The sequence below is a fragment of the Balaenoptera borealis genome (genome assembly GCF_965194805.1).
Source record: "Balaenoptera borealis genome assembly, chromosome: 4".
Lineage (NCBI taxonomy): Eukaryota > Metazoa > Chordata > Mammalia > Artiodactyla > Balaenopteridae > Balaenoptera > Balaenoptera borealis.
The window spans coordinates 29,639,562-29,662,346 of record NC_138861.1 but is presented as its reverse complement, the minus strand read 5'-3'; the positions used below and the strand labels follow the sequence as shown (position 1 = coordinate 29,662,346).

The following is a 22,785-nucleotide window of genomic DNA, read 5'->3' as shown; positions in this document are numbered from 1 at the left end:
ATGTATGCCATTTAGAAGTAGCCTTGCATATTATTCCTTTGCTTAAAATCTTTCGGTGGTTTCCCTTTACTTAAAGGATAGAGCCCAAGCTCCTTCTGTTTCTGGGTCTCTATTTGCTTCTCCAACAGACCACTGTTGCTTCAGAGTCTTGCACATGGGCTTCCATCTGCCTGGAGCACACTTCCCTCCACTTCTTTGCCAGATTGCTAGATTAGATGTCACCTCCTTAAGAAACCATTCCTCAAATACCCTTACGCCTTCCTCTTCCAGTCTCAGTGTAGCATGAGCTTCAAGTACTTCCATTATTAAACCTTGTGCTTATGGCCCTCAAAGCAGGCACCATAGCACAGTTTCTGCACTGTGATTGTTTGATTACTTGTCTTTCCCACTAGATTATGAGCACCTGAAGTACAGGGACATTGTTATCCCAAGTATGTAACACAATTCCTAGCAATTCCTAGGTCCCGAATAAATAGTGATTGAATATTCACATTTATGGATAATTCATACGTATTATATATTACATTGACTTATGAAAACCTTTTGGATTAACAGAGGTAGAATTTTATTCAGCTGTTAAGTGTGCCATTAACTTATTCTATTGATATATCTAATGTATATTCTGTGCATTACGTGAATTATCCACTAATATTTTTCTAACAGGCAACTGAGTTCCATTTTCTAGAGCCCTTGCACTCGGTATGTGGGTGTGGAAGTCTACATGCATACATACGATTTCATCCCTAGGTAACCGGTGAAGCCCCAGGGCAGAGGCAGATTTGTAAGAAGGTGTTTATCTGACTTCACATGGTAGCCTGATCAGTAGTCTGAAAAGGACAGCCAGGGGCGATGACGTGGTACATGGGTGTCTTGTGTTCTTAAAGCATTCGGCTTATTTGAAGGAAAGGTCAGATCCTATAGATGAGAGAAGACGTCAGTAACCAACAGTTATTGAGCATTTACTATCTCTTCCCTCCTTTCAGGATATCTGTTCTCTTACTTTTCTTCTGTGAATGTGTTTGTGTTTGATACAAATTACTCCTAATTTAAATTCTTTCACTGGTTAGACTCAGGTTCAATTGGAAGACTTCGTTGTGGACTTACTCTTATTTCTCATCGTATTGTCTCTGAGTCTATTGCTGTAAAGCCATTTTCTTCAGGTTATTCCCAACCGACCTTGAATTTTCATTGAGATTTCATTAGGTAGTTCTTAGTGATAGGTTTTTAATTTTGTCCTTAAGCTGTGGTTTGTATAGACTGAGTTAATAGCACATGATTTTAAATGAGAGACCTTAGGTAGTCACTCAGTTTATAATAGTGAAACTAATTTTTTTAATATATTAGTAACTATCACATAACCAGGGCTATATCTGAATTTAATAACTTTATTGAAAAAGTATATTTACCTTATAATTGTATTTACTTTTTAAAATACTTTTGATATTACATATATATCATAAAAGTGTAGGGATGTATGTAACTATTTCTATTATTTTCTTCCTTTTAGTTATCAATGATTTTATGTATTTTGACAGAGTTTAAGGAGAGAAATAAGAGTATGGGGACTGATGAAAGAAAATACAGGATTTTGCTGAAAAGTACAGTAAATGAAAGGAATCAAGAAGCTTTAAAAACAGTGTGGAATTGTCAATTTTTATCTAAGGCACTTGGTAAAAAAGAAGTAGACTTATTGAAGTATAAAATTATTCTACTTTCTCTTTGTGTATATAAAGGTAATTCATCCACAGGCAGAGGTAACATGTAAATTCCACATTCCCTCCTGTATGCTGTCATAAATACATTTGTAAAAACAGTTGTTTTTTTTTTCCAGGTAGAACATGCAAATTGTATCACTGTAGAGATATTTACAGAGATAGAGTCTCTTCCTTTGATTTATTCACCTGTATTACGTAATTAAGTCCTTCTCTATTTTATGAGCAATTGACCATTGAAGTTTGTCAGATAGTTGAGTTTTATTCTTTTGGAATCTTGTGAAATGGATTATGTTGGGTTGGAGGCAATGTTTGTGTATCTGTTGTTGATCTGGTGTGATCGTAGCCTCTCCTTACTTTTCATTCAGCTTCTCCCTCGAAATGTGACAAAAACGGAGAGCATGAGTGAGCAAAAACTCACTGTTTATATTTATTCATGTTTCCAAGTGATTCATGTTTAGTTATCCATTCTCTGAATCACCACCATTCATAAAAAAAAAAAAAAAAAAAAAAGAGGTAAACAACAAGGTCCTACTGTATAGCACAGGGAACTATATTCAATAGCCTGTGATAAACCATAATGGAAAAGCATATAAAAAATAATGTGTATATATATATATATAACTGAATCACTTTGCTGTACAGTAGAAATTAACACAACATTGTAAATCAATTATACTTCAATAAAATAAATTAAAAAGAAAGGGTCAGTCTTCTTTCTGCCTATGCTGTGTATCTGTTGGAACATTCTTAGGGGTTCAGACCAAATTAGTTAGAAAAACTCAAGATGAAATTTTGAAGAAAGAAGACTCTAAAGCATTACTGCACATGGGTTGACAGATGTAGACTACAAGAAAACAAAGTTCAACAGAAGGCTTATGGAAAACAGTAATATGAATTTTTATTCCTCTCCTGAATTATCTTTCTTTTTATCATCTACATCAGCAGGCTGATGTAGCAGGCCGAAGGCTGCCTCCCAGCTCTGAGAGAATTATTTGGTCTACAAAGAAATATAAATAGTTTGCATTCATTTCCAACATGTAGGATTCAGAAGTTTTCACGTAAAAGCTGACTTTTAGTAGCTGCCTCTTCTTGGTAAGGGCATTATTGCCAGAACCCCATCTTGCCCCCTCTATCCTCTCCTCCCTCCATATATATACACATTCAGTTATTTTGTCCGCTTGGCTCCTATAGGTATTCAAGTTGGCTTTCTTGGGTGATTAAGTGAGATATTTGTTTAATGATTATTTGAATTGTGAGAAATTGAGGGTCATTGGTCTGCTAGCCTGTGCAGCTGGGCATTTAGAATTTAGATTAACTCTGAGACTGAGGCACAAAGGTTAGCACAGTAAACTGGATTTTATGTGCATTTGTATGTTGAGCACTTTTCTATATGTTAAATAGTAATTGCTTGCTGGTTTTGAAAAATTAGTTCATGAGGAAATTTTTTCTTTCCTTCATAGCCCTCAGAAGTCATTTCAGTTTTTGTTTTAAATATTAAAAAAAACTCAATTCCTGTTAACATTAAAAACTCCAAAATTCAAATGTAATTGTGAACTATAGTAATTTCTCATTTACTAATCAAGTATTGGGTCATTTAAAAAAAAGAGAGATAAATAGAAATAGTATTTCCCTTGCAGGAACTCATTATATGGACAAAAAGAAGTGAAAAGAGATTTATGCTTTATTTGATTTATTTAATGTAAATAAAATACTTTATGTGTAGGTATATAACATTTTTCTGCCTGTTTGCCTGTTTCAAAGTCTGTACTTATGGGCAAAATTGCTAATTAGTAAGAGAATCAGTACATTAAGATAACTGTGTGGAAGGATAGTTGGATGGAGACTCTGCCCAGCAATTGTTGTGTCATATGAATGAAAGAACTCTCTTCACTATTTTCTGTGTCAACCTAACTGACCTCACTTAGTAACTTGGTAAAGTAAGAAGAGTGATCAGAAGAAGATAGTTTGCATTAGCATATCTAGATTTCTGCTCCATTTTTATAAAACCCTTGAATGGTACCTTAATGGGCACACTGTACATTAAAGCTAACGTGGGTTAGATGATGATGTGGTTAAATGGATTCTTCCCTGTTTGAACAAAGGAACTGACAATTTAATTAATGGATCAGTGTCAGTCCGTAGAAGTGCTTCTTGTGGTGAGCAAGGGGCCTCTGACCTTTGTGTATGTTTGTGAGGGTGGGATGGGAGAGGTGTTGGAATTTAGTCATTAATCATGGGAAAAACAACAAAAGAAAACAAAAAACCAAAGTAGAAATGTGAAGTTGACAGTGAAAAATACAAACATAATTTTAGAAAGCTCCCCTACTTGAAGGTAAGAAATACATCTTATCTCTCTCTTTTTTTAAATATTCTTGACGCCTATCATACCTCTGTGAAGGAGGTATTTAAAAACATGTTTGTTGATTCAATCATTGAAAGAGATGTAACATGTATTTTGGCATAACAGGGACAAGAAGGGCACCAATGCCTAGACCTCGCTCTTAAAAATTCTGATGTAATTGATCTGGGATGTAGTCCGGGCATTAGTGCTTTGTATAAGCTCCTCAGATAATATGTTCAACCAGGGTTAAGGGTTACTGGTTAAGTCATTTACAAGTCTAAGATTTTTTGAGATGGATCAAAGATTGCCTGTTCCCACATACTGTGCAATAGCTATTGCTTAGTGATATATACTTGTCCCCAGGATTTTGCTTGATAAGATTGAGAGCTGAAGAAAAGGAAAATATCCCTACAAATATGTCATATAAGTCTCCAGCTTAAATGTATTTTCCCAGGTACATACACACAAAACATCCGGGTGCATGTGTGGCTCATTGTAAGTGCATTGACTTTGTGTGTGGTGCGGATTATAGTGGTGTGTTCTCAGCCTTGTGTCTCTTTGGTTTCTTGTTTTCCAGCAGCCTGTCCTCCCCTCAGGGTCCTCTGAGCCCACACTGCCTAAGAGAGCATACCAGGGCCACTGGGACAGCCATGGGCATAAAACTCAATGTAAATTTTCTTCTCAGCGAAGTAGCTGGCCCACTAACTATAGGAGTAAGGTGGTCAGGAGGGTAGTTATAGCTAACATCAGCCTGATTTGCATTTTTCTAATTACTCTTAGAAGGCATTATGTACAGTTGAAAGTTATGGGGCATGCTATAGTCCCGGGAAATTAAAACCGTGAGAGTCAGGAGACCTGCATCATAGTCTCAGAGGTTTAGGGGCCCCTTAACTTTGTGACTTGCATCAACTTATTTACCTGCCTTTGCCTCCTTTCTCTAAGATGAGGAGCTTGAATAAGGCGATCACTAAGGTTCCTTCTAACCTTTAAAATGCAACATGCTACTTTTATTATTAGTTTGAGAAAACATAAGCATTCATGTGTAGCTAAGTACTGTTTTCTCATCATAAAAAAAATATCCAGCTAAATACAGCACTGTGGTGAGTGATCTTGGTAATGGGGAAGGCTGTGCATGTGTGGAGGCCAGGAGTAGTGGGAAACCGCTGTACCTTCTCCATTTTGCTGTGAACTTAAAACTGCTCTACAAAAATAAAACCTTAAAGAAACAACCAAAACCAAAATAAAAGTTAAGGACGTCAACAATTTATATAATATCGTGTATACCCTTAATATGGGGGTATTTTAATTGGAAAGTGTCTTAGTGTTATGAATTAAGACTACACCAGTCTAGGGCTTCCCTGGTGGCGCAGTGGTTGAGAATCCGCCTGCCAATACAGGGGACACGGGTTCGAGCCCTGGTCTGGGAAGATCCCACATGCCGCGGAGCAACTAGGCCCGTGAGCCACAATTACTGAGCCTGCGCGTCTGGAGCCTGTGCTCCACAACAAGAGAGGCCGCGATAGTGAGAGGCCCGCGCACCGCGATGAAGAGTGGCCCCCGCTTGCCGCAACTAGAGAAGGCCCTGGCACAGAAACGAAGACCCAACACAGACAAAAATAAATTAATTAATTAAAAAAAAAAAAGACTACACCAGTCTAGAAATTTTTATAATCTGTGAGGGGGAAGGCCATGGGTGTATGTGTGTACTCTTATTATTGACTTCACTTAAAGTGCTTCTATAAAATATAGATAACATTGCCTTTGCCTATTTGTAGAGTGATTATTAGTCAAGTGGGGAGTGATCGGTGGATTCCTCCTTCTCCAATAAAGGAAAAAGAAAATTTAATATAAAAATGGTTATGGTAAAAAAATCAGTCTTTATATTTTACCCTGGCTTATGGTCAGTATTTAACTCACCAAATAGTTGTTAGGAAAATCTTTGAAAATCACTTTTTGTTGTTATTATATAGCAAGGTTAATAATCTCCCTGCATATTTCGTACTTTTATCCTATAGAAATATGTAAGTAGTTAGAGTAGATTAAGTAATTCAGGGGAGAACAAACATTAACGCTTGATTCTTTCTTTTGATAGCTTTTCTGCGGAGGTTAACAACACACGTGGATAGTTTTAAGTATTTTTAAAATGTTCTCTTTAGAAGAATGTTTGAGAAGATTCATGATGATTCTATAATTAATTGGGGAATTTGCAATGCTCATAGTTAATTGAATATTTCTAAACCAGTATGTAAATCTCTGGCCAGTGCTTTGCAATGGGATCATTGACACCTTTGCAGAAAATAAAATTCTGATTTTTCTTTTAAGTGAAAAGAATTTTCCTACATTAGTAATTTATAAAAGGATAGAGCAGGCTTTTTTTCAGACTGATGTACTGAAAGTAATTACCTTGTGATGTTTGCAAATGCTTTGGAAGAAATGCGGTTGTTTGGAACATGCCTTTAAAAAGTCTGGAAGAGTTATAAAAATTGTGCGGTGATAATGTTACATTAAGATAGACAGAATATCTTGTTATAAATACTAAAGTGTAAAGAAAATTGTACTGTGGCTTCAGATTTAAGGGTATGGTTCTGGAGTGCTCAAGGTTAGATATTTATGTTGTTGCCTTCTTTTGTAGAATTATTGGCAATATCCTTTCACTATGACTGAAAACTGACTATAAGACTTTTATCATTCTTGGAGTTACCCCAGTATGCTGTAAGAGAGAGCCCTGACTCTGACATTTTTACCTGTTTTGATCTTGGTTAAGTAACAAAGCTGCCAGACCTCAGCTTCCTTACCTCTAAATTGGAGATGTTAATGGTACCTAACTCATAGAATTTTATGAGAATTAATTAAAACAATACGTATAAAGTGTTTAGCTAGAGAATACTCTATAGTAAGCACAGTAAAAGTTAGTGATAATGTTGTTCTCCTTCCTGTATGCTAAAAATCATTTGTTCCTTTGCTACTGGCTGATGCTTTCTCTTTGACTTTTTTTTTTTTCCTTTTAAGATCTCATGTATCCCTGGGACAGTGAAAGTAATTAAGTGGTTTACTTTAATGGGTCTTCCTTTCTAGCTCATTCTAGATAGGAATAATCAGAAAGTAGGTGATAATGTTAATTAGAAACAGAAATTAACATCTTTTATGAGGCTAATTTACCTGATGACAGTAATTGAGAAGTGACTGTAAGATTGTCAGAGGGCAGTTTATAGGATGGTTACTTTAGTTGAGCAGAGGTGGTTGTTTCAGAGGAAGAGGTAGATAGTTTGGACTTACATTTTAGAGAGATACAGAAAGCTACAGTGTGTTGCTGGCATTCACTCTTTAGTTAATAATTTGGCTGATCAGAGCCATACCTAATGGTTGAAACAGAACTTGCCTTTATTGATAAAAGACCGTTTGAACGTTCTAATGTAAAAGATTATTTAGATGACATATCTATCATTCTAGAACGATTTTGGGTAATCTCATATGGACCAGAATAGTACTAGGAAAGTAAAAGACTTCCAGGGAAACCAGATATGCTGTTTCGAGGAATGGGTTTATTAGGTCATTTAAATTTTGTATTACACTTTGAATTCTCTCTCTCTCCTTCCCCCCCCCCCCCACCCCTTTGGATTATGAAGTGCTCTGTAAGACCAGAAAGGAAGCCAGCATATTAAGAAAGTTTTAAGTTACTACATTTCTAATACTACATATACCCACCACACTTTCTTTGTTGTCTCAGAATTATCTGAGGGAAAATTTAAATTAGAGACAGCATGAAATTCCACAAGGCTAAGATCTTTATTAGAATGGCAGCTTTGCACCTTTCTTGTTGGTATGATTTGCCCTGTCTTCAGGAGCCTGTGCAGCTGAAGGTGAGGCATGAAGAGAAAGTAGCATCAGTAAAACTGCATTTTTACAAGAACGCTTTCTGAACTGGTCATCTAGCTAAAATTGGCTGAGGCTGAAGAAAGCAGTTTCTGCCTTGAAAGGAAAGAGTAATTAGTATTCAAGTTGGTCACGAAATTTCTTACGCTTTGTGCCTCGACAGCTCTTAGCATTTTATTGGCATATACTTTGGAAACGGGTTCTGTGGATTACGTAGTAGATCATAAGGACATGAGGCTGATAGAGCAGTAGCATATACAGCATATTCTAGTCTCAGAGAAGGGAGCATAGGACAGAAGATTCATATGCTTACTTCAATTTGCCAGTGATCTCCTGCCCTGATTAAAAAGTCAGCATCTTTTAGGATGGTGTGGTTGTTTTTTTATCCAAAGAATCTAGAAGACCTTTCAGAATTTGTACATTGTTATGAATGTGATTTCAACGTAGCACTGTGAATACATCTGGCAATATAATGACGTGCTTTATAATTCTACCCAGGTTCCTTTTATATCATGTCAGATATACTCAAATGAGTTCACTTGTTAAGCTAGTACTCAGATACCTCATTATTAGTTCTCATGAGAGAAGATTCTTACCTGGTATAACGATCCCTTAGCTCTAAGGGCATGGTCTGCACCGTGGGCAGTGGTCTGGGGGGATGGAGGGGGGGGTTGAAGTTACTGGGATTTATTGATCTTCCTGGTGATCCTGGTCAGTGTGGTGTCCAGGCTCGTTGCGACTGCTTACCTGTCAACTGGGAGAGGAGGCAAGAAACCATGAAATGGAAAAGAAAATGCTCAGCAGTAAGATTTCTTACAACTGGGTTCATGACCCATATTCTGACTAGTTTCCAAAATTGAATTTATCTCAAGGGCACATGAGAGGAAACAGTTGGCGTGTGGGGTGGTGGAGAGTGATGATACAGAAGAGGGAAAAAGTACTTGTAGTGCTATTTTCTCCAGAGTAAAGACAAGGAAGTGTTAAGAGTAATAAAAATATTTAAATATAAACTGAAGAAAACCTCTGGTTCCTGTTTTTGGCAGAGGGGGAAACCCAGAGCAGAGATTAAGAGGTATAATCTGTTCTCCCTGTGGAGTCAGCTGACGACTCAGAAACCAGGTCTTCTGACTCTGGGCATGAAGTGGGTGCTCCCTTCAGCACTGTGAAGACTTGGGTGAAAATCCTAACTTAGAGTGGTTTCTTGGGTTTCCAGAATCAACAGTATGCTTGTCTAGTTTCTTCTCAAAGAGACTTAATTTCCCAGAGATTTAATTGTCAAGAAAGGAAGCCGAAGACTTCATTGCCAAGCTCGAGAGAAGAGCCAAGCTTCCTCCTTTCTGAGTTTTATCAAAGGAAGGCTCACTATGACTCTTTGGGGAGAGGGAAGGATAAGTGGAGACCTGGAAATGACTGGTGACAGAGAAACGGTTTAGCCCGACAGTAGGTGAATAAGAAAGAGACAGAGTTCAAAGGAGTGAACAATACCTCAGGGAGAGAGATTATGGTTTTGGAAATCACACCTTTCCCATCAAAGCAAAGGAATTTAGATGGTATCTGCTATTTCTACCTGGGAAGTTAGTGTCTAAAACACTGACAGATTTTAGGGAACATACAGATTACCTTCTCGTCCAAGAGGAAGACTTACGTGTGGGCAATGTAGCAGCCCTCTGACACACTTTTCTGTTTCTTTTGCTTTCTGTTGGCTCATTGGTTCATCAGAAAATTTGGGCAAATTGACTGTGGAGGTGTGGACCATAGTTCTTTCACTTCAGTGATAACCCATTTGGATAGTTCCTTAAGTATCCTCTACATTAGCCACTTTCTTTGGTGAAGTTTTGTGAAAATTTTCTTAGCTTATATATTCTACAGTTTTTTTTCTTTTCCATCAACGTATTTATGAGAATTTAGTATTTGTGCTTCAGATTTAGTGTTTTTGATTAAAGTTGGGGTTTTGCTTTTCTAGTTGATTTTGTGTTGTTTTGAACGCTTTACTACTACTGGGATCATGTCTTCTTTTTAAAGAATTATTCATTTATATACTTATTTGTTCTTATAGTAAATATTCATTGAATACCAATGGCGTGTAAGCAATTTTTTATGCTTTTCTGCCTCTTGATAAGTAGGACATGATATTAATAAATTTGTTTTGAATACTGCTTTATTTGTTTGCATAGTTTTAAAAAGAATTATTTCTGGTCACTTTTGGGAAACAATGATAATACATTCTGAACTTTCTAGATAGAAGATAAAGAAGAAAAGTTGAAAATGTTCTTGGATATATTTTGCATACTCAGTAATTAATGTTCTTAGACCAAAAATAAATAAATAAAAGGTATGTTTGTGGTTAAGCCTGAATCCTTTTACACAGCTGTTAATATTGTCTGCCAGGAATTATATAATGTTGTATAGGTTTCATGGATGAAGGGGTACATTATCCAACATAATAAAAATAAATAGTACTTCATAGATCATGCTGCATACCAGATACTGTTCTAAGTGTTTTACATATATTGATTCATTTAATTATCAGAACAACCCTGTGTAATAAATACTGTTTCTGTATTAAACCGGTAGTCCCTGATTTGCACACTGTAGATGAGGTAACACAGCCCACAAGCAATAAGTGTTTGTGGGCTTCATAACAAACTGATAGCAGATTCTAAATGTCGAATAAAATGGCTGATAATCTTCTCGTTGGATTTAGTCACTGAACCTAGAGCACTGACAAAATGTCTTCTCTCTGCAGATGGAGACCTAACTCTTTAACTTGAGGTGAAGGTAGCTAACCAACCCATTTCTTTAATAGTTTTTCCCTTTGTGGCATTAATACATCTTATCTCTATTAAGCAGCCCTACACCATGCGCTTATAAAGGCATAAGAAAGAAGACAACGAAATTAAAAGAATCAGGAGTAAGTAATAACATGGAAGTATCTTTGGAACTCATTGTAAAGATGTGGAAACTGAGTCTCAGAAAAATTAAGTGACTGTGGAATGGCACACAGCAGGGCTCAGATGTGTTCTCTAATCACAAGTATTTAGATTCAAATCCAACTCCCTCCCACTTGAGTGGCCCTGGAAAAATTAATCCTTCACAGCTTCTGTTTCTTCATGTGTGAAAAACATAGCAACGATAAAATTTACAGCATTAATGAGAATACTAAGCAAATTAATGTAGTACTTGAAAATATCTAGTTCAGTGCCTTATTATTATTATTTTTTTTAATTTATTTATTTATTTTTGGCTGTGTTGGGTCTTCGTTTCTGCGCAAGGGCCCTCTCCAGCTGCAGCAAGTGGGGGCCGCTCTTCATCGCGGTGCGCGGGCCTCTCACCGTCGCGGCCTCTCCCGCTGTGGAGCACAGGCTCCAGATGCGCAGGCTCAGCAGCTGTGGCTCACGGGCCCAGCCGCTCTGCAGCACGCGGGATCCTCCCAGACCAGGGCTCGAACCCGTGTCCCCCGCACTGGCAGGCAGATTCCCAACCACTGCGCCACCAGGGAAGCCCCAGTGCCTTATTTTATAATAGACACGTGATACATACCAGTTTTCCTTGGTCCACACTGTCTCACTCTTCGTGATTTAGTCTGCTACCCTAGGACACAACCCTAAGATTACCATGCAACTCATGGGGCCAGGCAATCCCACTGGCAAACATTGCCAACATACACAGCTGTTTCATAACAGGTCTATTGACTCCTTCCATCATTAAAATTCTGCAATCATCATATCTCGGTTTAACTTCATCAGACTTCTTAACAATCACTTAAATGGAAATTGCTGTTGTGGATATGGTTTATTTGATATCAGTGAATGCTGACACTGGTAAACAGGCAGCCTTACTAGCCAAATATTTGCCTTTGGAGTTGGCCAGTGATCGTGATTGCTCTACTTTTATAGCACATGTGGTTCCACTTCTAGCAGGTGGACATTTGAAATTTTTAGCAATATTTATGTGCCTTTTTATAATTACCAACCTGTTGTAAATCATCCAGTCAGTGGTGATTTGCCAGAGTGAACAATAGCTAAGATTGTGCATTGCTGACTTTTAAATTGTAACCTGAAAGATAACATCCTTTTTCCTGGTTGGTATGAAACTCTTCTGACATGAGATGATTTTTAAAAAGTTAACTCTCGTGATTCTGACTCTGGTTTGAGAGCAAAATAATCTAGTGTCCATGTTGGACTAGAAACAAATCTCTATTAAGAATCCATATGTGTACTTTAAAAAATTCTTAATACATGTTTTCAATAAAAATCTTGATATAGCAAGAGTAGTGAATAGAAGATCAGTGCCAGGTCCAAGGGCAGAAAGGAATATAAATTGTTAGACATATTGGTAATTCACCAATTATTTTAACCATTCAATGACCATAGTGTAGACAGAAGAGAGAGGAAAATGATTTTAAATGATTTGTTATCCTACTTTAAAAAAAGGGGGGAGGAAGAGAAAGGTAAACAAGAGTAGACTTGAAGGCTATTTTATGATTTCCTTATGAAAAAGTAACATTAACATAGTACCAACAGTGATTACAGTAAGAAAACAAAAGGTCGAGCTAAACATACTTATTATGTGTCTGTACACTTTTGGACAAAGTATTTAAATACATGTGGCACAATACAGCAGTGTAAGATATAAAAAGGGGAGCAGGAATAAATAAACCTTCGATTTAAATTTTTTAAATTTTGCTTTTACCTTAGGAAGATTAACATTTAAATAATAGACTGCTTTTATATTTGCAGAATTCAGTCACTTTTAATTGATAGTAAGAATTGTTTTTCTTACGAATTTTCAAATGAAGTTGATATTATAAATATGATAAATTTGATAAAATACTGGAGAGGAGGGTCTGTCTTAATTTGTTTTCTGTCTTCATTGTTGCCTTTCTTGTGTAGGGCTTGGCATGGTATAAGTGCTAGGTGAACTATTTACGTTACACTGAAAAATGGAAAATATAATTTCACTTAAAGCAGCCAACATAACATGGAAACATATTTTTGCCTTTTTAAAAATAACAATGACAATGGAGAACTTCTACTTTCTGGTGAAATAGGAATCAAAACAGTTTATTGAATTGGGGAGGAAAGAAGAAAGGGACAGAATTCCAGTTCTAATTTCAAATTAGAAATTAAATGGAAGTGCTGATTCTCCTTCCCCAAAGTGCCATCTCTTTAAATTGTTGACATTCCCTCTCCCCGCCCCGACCCTCCGCCTTTTTTTTAAACGGAGCAAGATGTCCTGCCTCCACAATTTACATGAATTCACACAAATACCTGGGATTTTTGGTTATTAAATATTGTGGAAATGGAAGTTTGGATCAGAGGTGTAAAGGGGGACATCTTAGGGGAGCTTAAGAGAGATCTTAGAAGATGGGCCTCTGAAGACGGATTTGCAGTGGGTTAGGGCAGGGTAATTGGGGGATAGGGAGAAACAAAATTGGAAGTCCTGAAGGATAGGCTTTTCCATTTCAGTGATTTCAGATTTGTAAAATTTGAAGGTTTCTGGTTCCTCAAAGAAAAAAAAACGAAAGAAACATATTCCTGTACAACTTTACATCTTGATCCTGGGACTCATGATTTTTAAAAAAATTTCCTTATGCTTTCTATGTCTATGGTATTGTGGAGTGGAGGGATTTCTTCATTCCCATATGGCTCATTTCCTGCAATTACATATAAGGCTCTGTATTTTGCATGATGGAAGATACAAAGATTAATTGGACACAGGGTTTGTCTTCAAGAATGGTATAATTTTGGGACGGAAGCAAGCTAAGGTCATTAAATGTTGTTTGAGTGACTAAATGAAAAATTTTATGACAGTCACAGTGGCTATAGGAGTGAAACTTGTGAAGGGCAAGACTCAATATTTAACATTTAGCCTAACTGAGGGAATGGTCAATTAATACTTACTGATTTATCTTACTAAATTTACTAAATGAAGTTTGTCTTCAAAGTCCATTTAGACAGTGTTCTCTCTGATTATTTCTATGTGAATCATTGAACACTGTTCCAGTTTTCTAGTGGTGAGAGGGTGTGCTTTTCCTTTTAAATACAAATTATATCATTTAATCTTTATTCATAGAGACCTTGCCAAGAATTACCAACATTAACTATTATAATAATTAACGTTTTGGAGTTGAAGAAAGTTATAGAGCAATCACTAAATCAATGATTCCTGATTTTTAAAAATTTTAAATGCAAGGCAGTTCTAGTGATTCAGGCAGATATATAAACTAATATTTCTAGTACAAGTTGCTAAATTGTAACTGGAAGAACAAACACTACTGGGAGTTGGAGGAGATTGAGTCATACTGAGTAGGTCAATTTGGATACGTATCTTGAAACATAGAATGATTTTTAAATTTTATCTGGCATGGGTATGATACAACTCTATAACTCTGAGTTACTGTAGAAATTAAGTTGAACGGTTACCAATTGGACAGGGCGGCGGCAAAGGGTGACCATAGCAATAAAGTGACTGCCTGTACTTTAAATAATTTCTGGAGTATGTTGTTTGCCATATTCCCACCAAGAAAATTGGCATTGATTTCTCTTTTTCTAAGGTGGATCCTAAAAGAGAGGTGTTATCTTTTCCCTTCTTCCTTTCACATCTACACACTGACATGATACAAGACTGATTCATTCATTGGAAATACTGGGATTGTGGCATAGGGGATTAAGTGCTAGAGCTCTTATTTCAATCATAATGCTATCATAAACTATTCATGAATGTGTTAATCAGATAATCTGCAAACTTGTAATTTAAAGTCTGCGGAGCAAATCAGATTTGTTCAATAAATATTTATTGAACAAATAAATGAACAGATTGGGACATTGGTGTTTTTTTATTGGTATAAGTGATGGGGAAATTAAGAGAAAACTCTATAATTAGAATGATTATACCAGGTGTTCGGGGTCAAAGGAGATAATGGCCAGGAAGGAGGAAAGGAATACAGAAAAGAGGTGTGAGAGTGCCAGAGGGATGCCATATGGTTGCTTGGGGTTCAAGTATTGATGGTTATTTTGGTGTTTCTGAAAACCTTGGAGTCAGGCTTAGAATGCTGTTTTGGGACTCAGGTATTCATGTATATATGACATTAAATATGACTTATCAGACCTCTGAAATTCAGGTATCAATATATAAGGTATATATATATACTGCTCATGCATATATCATAGCCCCCTGCCCCTCTCTGGAAACGAAATCATCAAATTTCTGTATCTGGGTCTTATTTACATAAAGGAATACGTTTTAGAATTTTTTCCTGATGTATTTGTATGTGATTTTATAATAAGTATTTGTATATGTGCCTTTAGATTTGGATAGACTAGAGATACTTGATTAGAAATAATAGACTAAACAGATTATTATACACTAAAAATATATTACTTTAAATTTCTTTTTAGTATAGCATAAAGGAAATACCCTAGAGTCAGGATTGTGTTTAAATCCTGTCTGAGTTTGAATCCTGACTCTGCCACTTATATGCGGGTGACTTAGGGGGAAGTTAATAAAATTCTCTATGCTTCAGTTTCCTCATCTGTAAAATGGAGATAGTGTTTCTTTTTCCGGTCAGGGGGGCAACTTCATGGGCATTCAGCCAGTGATATGGCACATGGTCTGGCACTCAGAATCTGGCCCTGCGCTTGTTGCTTAATGCTCTGTGCTCACCATCTTGACATCTGTAACAAATTTTACTTTGGATTTCTCTTTTGTAATGAAGTCAGATGGGACAGTGTCGCTTGCCCCGGGGGCTTGCAGCCTTGGCTCACGTGTGGTCCCGCCTGCTACTGCTTCCCCACTTCCCTGGAGGGGTTCTGGACTGCCCCTTCTCCTGCCTCCGCTGCCTCGCTTTGCCTCCAGTGGGGTCTGGGCATGGGGGCCGGGGAAGTCCGGTCAGCCAGTGGTGCATGTGCTGAGTGTCAGGGACAGGAGAGGGCCCAAGCACCTGGGGAGATCTGCCTTCACCCTGCAAGTATCTCATGATCTGTTGCGAGAGAAAGACCATGGAAGACAGGAAAAAGCTTTTATCCTGCAATTTTAACAAGGGACCCTGCATTTTCATTTTGCATTGGGTCCTGCAGGTTACGTAGCCAAGCCTGGAGGACTGAAGAACTAACAGAGATAAAGCAACTAGAATGATGCCTGGCATAGAGTAGGCACTAGAGAAGGCTTTGCCATTACTGTTATCTGGCATATTCACATATCTAGCATATCATCTAGTTAATTTATATTATATGTATTATAATACATTTATATCACATCGTAATTTTATAAAAATACGGAATTATTATCATTTCCTTGTACACATTGTCATGAGTAATATTTATTGCATTTAGATGGAAATAGGTCATTTAAAAATAACAGGTAGACTCCAATTGGTCTTTAGTATATGAAGTCTAGTAAGTATTATAGATTTCATTTTTGCATTTTTCAGTACAATAGCTGTAAAGATATCTGTAAGGTAAAAGTTATATGATGGTGCAAAATATATCCACTTTTGTACTACAATTGGATATGAAGCCAGCATGTTGCAGATGTTCCTTCATTAGCATCCTTTATGCTCTCTAGTAGCAAACAAAAAACAAACTCAACACGAATATTTATGCTTTGTTGTTTTTCTTGTTCTATATCCTCTTGTAGTATGTGCAGTCTCTTTTCTGTATCCTGTTTTTAGCTATTTAAAAATTTGTTACTCCTTTTTTTTCTTGTCCAGGAAATACCTGTGGGATACTATAGAAATGAATGCTTTTGTTTAGGTTTTATTTAATAGAATGAGATTCAAACAGATTTTCTAGGTCATAGATGAGCTTTTACCCTTGGAGGTACTTGGTGTGTGTATCGCCAATGTTGGGATTGCTTAAGGAGGGGGAAGGAGGCTGCTCTTGGCTTCAACAATATCATTGTCTGTCTTTAGTCTTTAAGCACCACTCTGAACTTGATGAGCTGTACAAAGAGCAGACCGTGGAATGGTGCCAAGCTGACATTCACCATCTGCTTCTCACATATATAATTTTGTATGGTACAAAATAATACAGCAGGGATCTTCTATTTATTGGTTGCTGGTTAGAGAAGCTGTACCATTTGGGACAACCCTATTTCAGCATGAATACCTTCATTAAATAAACCTAAGCAAAAAAACGTGTCATGATAGAACTCAGTATGTGGTTTTGTCTGTTATCTGCATGTATGAAATCTCGTTGTTTTTGATCAAAACTTGATATAGGACCAGAAATCATAGAAAGGTATATTTGCCACTTGGTTGAGTTTGACCAAATGCCTCGACAGATTAAAAGATGTCTTTGTCCTAAACTGGTAACAAGCTTTTCCCCCCCCCGCCAGGCTTAATTTAAACTGGGATGGAAGGAAAGAAGGGTTTTGGTCAAACAACACGTAATTCTTACACATAATATGCGATAGAACAATAGGGGTTTCTGAACAAAGTTATCTCAGAGTTGATCGGGAACAAACCCAGGCCATCCTATTATAGGAAAAGTGGGGACGGGCAAGGAGAGCTTAGATTAACCCTTGGGCCCTACTGGCTTAGTCAGGATGGGTTTCCCAGTCCTTCAGAGGGTTTCCCAGAGTCCTTTTCCCTCTGTGTAGGAGCCACATGCCTTAGCAAGAGGCGCTCTGCAGGTAACAACCTCACTCCTCCACTGCTTCATCTCATCCCAGTGTTAAGTGTGGGCTTGATGGTAGAGTGAGACTGATGTGAGAACAGCTATCTGTTAAACAAGGGAGATATATCATTGAGAAGTGCCTCAGAGGAGGGGAAAAGAGACATAAGGAGTTAATAAGCCTCTGAGCCAGGCTGCAGATGTATAAAGAATAAGTTAATAATAATAATAACTGTAACTTGCCTTGAACTTTCAAGTATCCATAAAGCAGGGTTATATTATACATGGACCTATATGGAGCCAATATATAATCTTCAGAGGGTCTAAGAATTACAAATATCCATGCAGCATTTTTTTGTTTGTTTGTTTAGATGCACACAGTTAAAAACCATTACCGTGGAGTTATAAATATGAATAGAGTGTTTTTCACCAGTACCACACTGGTGTGTCTTAGTTTTCATTGTTAATCACCAGCCGGGGAGAAAAAAAATCACATATAAATCCGAGAAAGAAGTGAGAGTGGCACTGACATATATACACTACCAGATGTAAAATAGATAGCTAGTGGGAAGCAGCCGCATAGCACAGGGAAATCAGCTCAGTGCTTTGTGACCACTTAGAGGGGTGGGATAGGGAGGGTGGGAGGGAGACGCAAGAGGGAGGGGATATGGGGATATATGTATACGTATAGCTGATTCACTTTGTTATACAGCAGAAACTAACACAACATTGTAAAGCAATTATACTCCAATAAAGATGTAAAAAAATATTAAAAAAAAAGAAAAGGTGAGAAATAATTATATTCTGATGGATGTTTATAGTCCTTTAGTAATTCTCTACTGTATTTACAACCCTGCCAAAGTCTATATTTAGTCATATGACAGACAAATGAACAAATAGGTTATGTTTACCTTACCTCCTTTGAGGCTAAGGTAGAAAAATAAGACTAATTAAAAATGGCAGGATACTGGTAATATGGAGACTGGGATGGTAATGTTGGCTAAGGACATGGGCTTAGGAATCCATGTCTAGAGTTTGGGTGTAGATTCTGTTGCACATTACTGATTGTCTTTGGACATGTGGGCAGAGTCTTCAAAAGTGGACTTGCAGTCAGTTTGCTTACCTGGAAATTGGGGATAATAATATTTATTCCTCTGAACCGATCTTGTCTTAAAGCCATAGTTTCAGGGATGAGAAGTGGGGACTATGGGTACACACCTTTTCAGCAAGGTGTGACCTTTCTGAAATCAGGACTTTTCTTGCAGAATCTGGTTCTGAGTTTCTGAAGGGACCCCTTTGATCTGGGAGATTGGCTTAGGACTATCCTTTGACTCTCATTATCTCCACAGACACTACCCTTGGTATTTACATACATGCCTGCCTATAGACAGAAGCTGAGACCCTATTTTGCTTTTTGCTTTTGGGGACGGTAAACATTTCTTGTAGCTGGCTATTGACGTATACTGCATCTTTGAACCTCTTGGGAAAGGAAAGGAAGGTGGTATTAGAATGTATATTTGTTGAAGTTGTAATCTTTATTGTACACCTTTAGTTCATCTGGGACTTGCACATTGCTTTTAATCTCTACAACATTTTTGTTTCCTATTATTCAGGAAGAGCATTAGAGAATCCCCATGGTTAGTAATTATGGGACATTTAATAAATGATATGTGATTCTAGAGGGTGAAATGTCAGTGAACTGTATTCCAAAGGAACAGTCATTGTTCGGGCCAGCTTAATTTTGTCCTGTGTAACTTGTGTGGATGTTTCCTTTAACTTTTAGCAACTAGGGACACTGTGTCAGTCACATGTTCACATAGTAGAAAAATATCTGGAATTGAGTTTTGTGGTTAGCAAAACATAAGTGAAAATGTCTAAGGCCCTTCATTTGTAGGTACTATGGTACTATAATGAAACAAGTTTATTTATCTTTGGGAGAACATAGAGAGAAATTGAAAAAAATATGTGTACATATTTTATTATGTATTGTTACATATATTCTTTTTTCTGATAAATGAAACTATATAGGACTTTTTCCAGCTCTCCCCTGTTATTTTCTTCTCACTATTCCACATTCCACATTTTTCTCCATATGGACGTCATTTTATGATACTTTGAGAACTAAGAACATCATTGCTAGTTCTTCCTCATAAGTTGATATTAATGCATAAAAAAAGAAGGTAAGTAATACAAAAACTTTCTTTTGATTAAGTGGAAATGTAGTTTCTCTTATAAAATTGAAAGCATTCTTCTCTTATAGGCTGTAGCTAAAGATTATTTGAAAGAAAGAACAACCTTTTTTTTTCTTTTCTTTTTAAACCATTGTACTAAGCTAATTGTTCAGGATAAAGGCCACTTGGTACTCACAATTGAGACATTTTCTTGACTTAAAAATTTTTTATTTCCCCTTAGTATAAAGGTCAGCAGTCCATTGTATTTACAAAGAGCGTTACACTCATTATAACCCTATTAAAAATTTTGCAGTTGGAAAAAACTTAACCTCACTCAGGGAAAAAGAGCAGAGGCTAATGAATAGAATGGAAAAGCTTTATTTAAGTCACTTCAGATTAACTAATTATGCTGATTTGGTACGTAGATAGCAAAAGTACAGTTTCGAATTTATGAGATTCACGTAACTGGGTTGAGTTTAAAACTATATGAAAAAATATGTATTTTGAATTTTAAGCAACTAGAAAGTTAAGCAAAATATTATGTTGGTGACTTATAGACAAGAAAGTAAGAAATTTGGATTGTATGTGGCTATTTCTTTAATAAAGCTAGAACTTCACATATGTTTACAATCTTTTATGTACCATAATACTCTATTCAATTTAATTTAATTGTCACTGCAACATAAGAAATGCTTATTATTATGTCCTTTTTACAGATGCAGAAACTAAGGCCGTGAAAGATAAAGTAACAAGTATAACATAGCACAGCAAGGGGTGAGCTTGGATTAGTATCCAGATCTGTCTGACTCTAAATTATAAGCCTTCTCACTATACCACACTAACTGTGTGACCTTCACCCGGGCTTGATTTATTTAGGGAACAATTTCTTAATCTATAAAAAGAAGATTTAGACTTATTTATATTAGAAATCTCATTGCTTCTCAAATTCTGACAACTTAGTTTTATTCCTTGTTTTTAAAATTTTGATCATAAGGTATTACAGAGGTTACGTATTACGTAATATATTCAATAAACTATTACCTTGATACCTTACACAGCACTTCAGAATCACAATCTATATTCATCCAAAATCGAATGTTAAAAGGCTATTCAGTTGTATGTTAGCACTGAGAAGATTAGAGAAACAGTCATTTACTATATAATTTATGAAAAATTAACTAGAAAATTAGTTGGTTTATATTTTGTATTATGTTGTAAATGTATTAAGGGGACTCTTCAAAATGTGATGTAATATAAACCACTAAGCTTATTTTGCTTTGTGGTAATTTAGCTTTGTCATATTTAAGCTGTCTTTGCTAATATATCATACAAGTAAACAGGGAAAGTTGATAATTTGTCATCTTTGTCCTGTATTAAAAATAAAGCTTAATAAATGTAAATATTTTAAAAGCCTATCTGTATAAAATGAAATTAAAAGCTAATGTCTACTATAAGTTCTTTGTCATGTTCTTAAAACTATATTAGTTCTGATAACTGAAGTGAGTTTATCAAGAAATTGCAAAGTTAACATACTGCCCTCACAAAATAATAGCTCAACTTCCATGCTTACTCTTTTTTTTCTATGTTTAACTTTGGTGTTCAATGAGGAACGAATGCAGTAAAACAAAAACAAAAACAAAAAAAAGAAAGTAACACCCATCTTTCCTCTGGCAGTGGATGGAAAATTTCTAGCAATCTTGTTCCAAAAGAGTTTGTCATACTTTTTAATGAATGGTTTACTATAAGGAGAAATGATAGCATATGCGTTATTTTATATGACATAAAGTAAAATTTTAAAGCTAAATTTATGTCTTATTTTTGCTAACAGTGCATTTAAAGTTATGCCAAAGGTAGATACATGTCTATAAAAGAGGAAATTGAAATCATCTAACTTTGTAGTAACATCTGCATTCTTTTAAAATATATTTAGAGCAATAATTAATTTTTTTCCTGTTAAGTGTTGCTTAACACTTAATTTCTGACAGATGTGTTCAGGATATTTCAATTCCGGTTTGAATTACAAAGAGTAGCTGCTAATGAGGGACAGATAGAAGAAAAATAAGTAGAATTTCACTAATTAGAAGTCTGAAAGTTTTGTCAGTATATAGCCATTGGACAACCAGATCATCATTAGTGCTTTTGGAAAAAAGGGCAGAAGATACTTTGAGATGAGTATAATATACTAAAAGAGGCTGGGCTGTCCATGTCAGAGGCAAAGGAAAGTTATGGGAAACAGGTGATTAGGGGTTCATAAAGATGGAGAAGGGAATTGAAAACTAGAGAGGTGTTTTGAATTGATACATGATAATAGCAATCCCCACATTGCTCCAGTAATGGGTGGGTCCCTTGATAAAACAAGTATGGAATATGTTAGACTAGAGAAAGGTAAACTGATTTCTGCACCTCAAGACTAAAGAGATTTTGGGACTTCCCTGGTGGCGCAGTGGTTAAGAATCTGCCTGCCAATGCAGGGGACACGGGTTCGAGCCCTGGTCTGGGAAGATCCCACATGCAGAGCAACTAAGCCTGCGAGCCACAACTACTGAAGCCCGCGTGCCTAGAGCCTGTGCTCCGCAACAAGAGAAGCCACCGCAGTGAGAAGCCCGTGCACCGCAATGAAGAGTAGCCCCCACTCACTGCAACTAGAGAAAGCCCGCGCGCAGCAACGAAGACCAACGCAGCCAAAAATAAATAAATAAATTTATTAAAAAAGAAAAAGACTAAAGAGATTTTAATATGTTACTGTACAAGGTGAAATTCCAAGAGCGGGCTATAGCATGCAGAATATCTCGAACCTTGTTGGTCACGGGTGCTTTCTTTCTTTCTTTCTTTCTTTCTTTCTTTATTTATGGCTGTGTTGGGTCTTCGTTTCTGTGCGAGGGCTTTCTCTAGTTGCGGCAAGCGGGGGCCACTCTTCATCGCGGTGTGCGGGCCTCTCACCATCGTGGCCTCTCTTGTTGCGGAGCACAGGCTCCAGACGCGCAGGCTCAGTAATTCCGGCTCACGGGCCCAGCTGCTCCGTGACATGTGGGATCTTCCCAGACCAGGGTGCGAACCGGTGTCCCCTGCAT

General features: G+C 36.8%; 1 protein-coding gene across 3 annotated transcripts in view; it reads left to right on the top strand.

The window, feature by feature from the left end:
• PPP3CA (protein phosphatase 3 catalytic subunit alpha) overlaps nucleotides 1-22,785 on the top strand; it is a 304,248-nt gene that overhangs the window by 72,011 nt on the left and 209,452 nt on the right. The gene's annotated exons all lie outside the window — the stretch shown is intronic.